Source organism: Piliocolobus tephrosceles, chromosome 3, assembly GCF_002776525.5.
Source record: "Piliocolobus tephrosceles isolate RC106 chromosome 3, ASM277652v3, whole genome shotgun sequence".
NCBI lineage: Eukaryota > Metazoa > Chordata > Mammalia > Primates > Cercopithecidae > Piliocolobus > Piliocolobus tephrosceles.
Genome location: NC_045436.1, coordinates 130,836,972 through 130,840,700, shown reverse-complemented (window position 1 = coordinate 130,840,700; position 3,729 = coordinate 130,836,972). Strand labels below are relative to the sequence as shown.

The 3,729-nt window shown below is 37.8% G+C and overlaps 1 non-coding gene across 1 annotated transcript; it reads right to left on the bottom strand.

Annotated features, from left to right (window-relative positions):
* Positions 1 to 3,391: 3,391 nt before the first annotated feature.
* On the bottom strand, positions 3,392 to 3,496 carry LOC111547096. The gene has a single exon (XR_002733025.1). It is a non-coding gene; the product is annotated as a small nucleolar RNA U13 (small nucleolar RNA).
* Between the last annotated feature and the right edge of the window lie 233 nt (positions 3,497 to 3,729).

The window sequence follows — 3,729 nt, the reverse complement described above, 5'->3', positions numbered from 1 at the left end:
TACCCTGTTTTGTTCTCTTTTATGAAGGTAAAAATGAGTGCATCTGTCAACTACTGGAGCATGTTAACTCATGTATGTTGGGATTTGACAGCCACTGACTATGAATTTTCTCACCATAACAACCAAATGAAAATGTCAGCAATGAATCTTTCTGCTAAGTGCCAGATTTTCTTTCTCATATGCACCATTTCCCTTTGACCAAATACAAAATTTCAGTGTTTTACATAGCTCCAGCCAAGAGCTTATTTCTAGTGGTATAACATGATAGCTGACAATGCACAGTCTCTACAAGAATGGGTAAGTACTATGTATTTTAGGTAGAACTTTAAGTATATCTTTATTGGAATCTCAAGTTCAAGAAAGACGTTGTGGCCTCATAGATATCTGGATACAGAGAACTTACGCATCTAAATTGGGCTATACTTTAAGGTTTTTTGCCTTTCTACTCCAGTTCTCCGGAACCAGTGAGGCTTCATCTGAGGGAAAGAGGTGAATGTTGGAAGGAACTAGCTGTTCACATTCTGCTTTTTCCTACTAATTCGAGGTCTTTGATCTGATGAGAATTTGGCATAACATTATTTACTCCTCAAGTTCTAGCTTTCTGGAATTTCATAAGCATTGACAAACTCTTTCATACTTAGTGAGATTGGGTTTTGCAAATGTGTAAACCTTTGGCCATGCTTATGGAATTCATTAGGAATGTTTTTGGCTGTAGCTAACAGCTTATCCAACGAAAGGTATCTTAAGCAAATAAGAATTAATTTTGCAACATAACAAAAAGTCTAGGATTATACAGTTCTGGCATTTTTTGGCTGCCTAGTGGTGTCACAAGAAACTTAGTGTTTTTTTTTTTTTTTTCTCTCTTTTTCCACTCTAACATGCTTAATGTGGTGGCTTTAATTCCCATGCTCGTTGCTTCATGATTGCAAGATGGCTGCCACCGTATCCTACATAGAGATTTCATTTGATGCAGTAAGAAGGGAAAATGGGAAAAATGAGCCAGGCCAGGAGCATTTGCTCTTTTATCAGGAAAAATAACCAATTTATCTTACCTCGCCTCACCCCAAATTGTCCCCACCCTTGCTCTCAGCCACTTTTCTCTCAAGGTTTTTGGTCATTTTGCCTGGGTTTTGTTGGCCAGAATTGTATAAAATGATCACTCCCATCTGCAAGTGAGGCCGAAGACGTGAGTATTTGGCTTTTACAGGCATCTAATTAAGGGAAGTCAAGGGAAGAATGTACCAAGTGAGTCAAACAATAAGGTTGCCGCAATGACCAAGGAATTATAATACTCAGGACAGATAAACATTTTCTTGCATTCAAAGTCAGGAACTGATGTTCTTCTGAGTATTTCAGGGCCAGTCTGACTTTTCCCTAATTCCTACTTGCCTCTTAGGAAGAGTGTACATTGATCCTCTGTTTCCTTTTCAGAAGGACGGCTGAAGTTCTTGTCAGATTACTTTCTTCAGGAAGCTGCAATGTGATCCTAAATACACCTTAGCAAAAAATATATGGGATGCAGTTTTTAGTAGAAAAAAGGAAACGTTGCTTTCAGTATTTAAGCAAGTTTTGGTGTCACAATGTTGGAGTCAGTTGAGATCTCGGAGAATGTTTGCCTGTCTGTAAACTACCTTAAGTTATTAACTTATCAACACAACTCCCCATCGTTTCTCCCCCCTCCTGCAGAACATATATTCAAATCCTTAGGGTAGAAACTCTTGAAAACATTTATTCAGCCCCCCTCATCTAAGTTTCACCCTATGGTATATTGCATTATTCCTAGTAGAATCTTCCTAACTTGTGCAGCAAAGAGAAAGCAATGCATCTTGTAGTGAAAAGACAAATTCTTCTCGCTCTTCCTTGGCATGAAGCAGGCGGCTGCAAAGTAAAAGTACCTGGCAGGATTCCCAGAGACAGGGCTTGGGCCATGGGTTGGGCAGAGGAGAAGCTGCCATCTCATTATTTCATTGTCATGTGGTTGCTGGGCACACAAGCTGACATGCAGAATCAAAGTAAAAATTACCACTGTCAGAGAAGTGATACTAATGGCAGTGAGTCTGTTCAGTCCTTCACTGTTTTCCAGGGACAGTCACCTCAATTTAGTGGACCTGTTTCCAGCTGCATTAACCCCCTAGGAAGATGACTGGAATATGCTTCCCGAATTGGTGATGCTGGGTGATTTGTTGTAATAATGGTTTCAGGGCAAGATGAATTAATCACTGTCACTTGAGGGAAGAAGAAGAAAGTGTATTCAAAAGCATCACCATATATTGCCAGCAGGGGAAAAAAAAAGACTTAAAACCAGAAAAACAAAATAGTCGTTTAGCCCTTTTAAAAGAGAAAACATGACAAACATACACCTCAGGGAACCCTAACACAGAAATATCAGAGAAGTGAATAATTCATTCGTCATGATGTTTGTCAATAGGAAGTCAATTATTGGGCCACTAGTGTTTGTGTTTGCTAGTCTCAGTACCCTCTCCTCATTTCCCTCTCCTTTATAATCTTTCTCTTTATTAGGACTACTGATTATTTGGGGACATCTGAAATTACTCAGGATTGTGGTGACCAGTTGAACAGAGATAAGCCAAGAGCAGGCAGTGATTTATATCCCTTCAGGTGAGATCTGGGTGCTGTCGAAAGGTTTGTTATATCCTCTGATATTCTTTCACATAATTACACTACCAGCAGATATGAGCACATATTCTTGCCTTGTGTCACTCTGTACTCAAGTGTTATATCATATAGGGACATTAAAAGAAGAGTTTGATTATACTCTGAGCAACTTTTCTTATTGTGTATGCACATGTGTATACACTTGTTATTCTATGTGCATAATTACCTCATTAGCAGCAACAACAAAAACCTTAAAATGTGTGAGTATATAGGACCATAAGATAAAGAGTGAAAAAAAAAATGAAATCAGAATGAAGAGAAAGAGAAAGTAGAAAAATAAAACCCTAGAAAATGGTAGTATATATAATAAACGGTCTGAAACATAAATTATTCACTTGAGGTAGGCTGCAAATTTGGCTCTGAGCTTTCTAGCAGTCAAATAAAAGAGATGAACTTGATATTATTCTCAATTCTCTGTAAGGGAAACAAAACAATTGCTGAAAAGAAGCAAAAAACTCTGTCTGATTTTGAAATCTGAGATAATGTTTTCCTATTCCAAAAAATTTCGTTTCATAGGTGTTCTATGTTAAAAAATGTGCTACTGATACAGAAAGTAGGTAGTGCTACAAAAAACAAACAATAAACACATCAACCCAGATTTATCCCTTTCTTTGAAATAGTAAATTGTTATCAATTAGATGGTTACTTAAGACTCTGGACAGTGAAATAAACATCACTGAAAGAAGGGCTTCCCATCAATACTTACATGTTTTCATATCAGATGGGTAATGTGCTTATACTGTAACATGGTTTGAGGTAGGCACATCTCACACATGAGCATAAAAACCCAATCATTACACTTTACACATTACAAAGGAATCTTCCCACCAATACTTTTAAGAAATATTAGTTGGCATAAATACTGTCAGCATGTTTTTTATTTTTAGAGAATAAGGATGATTCAGGAACTGAGCTGAGTCATTGAAAAATGTTGAAAGAGAGAACACATGAGAGCCGAAGAGAATCTAGCAATCTGAATGTCCTCCACTCTCTAAAAGACATTCAGATGACCACCAGAGAGTTGCCACTGGTTGTGCTCTGACCACTCAGTCA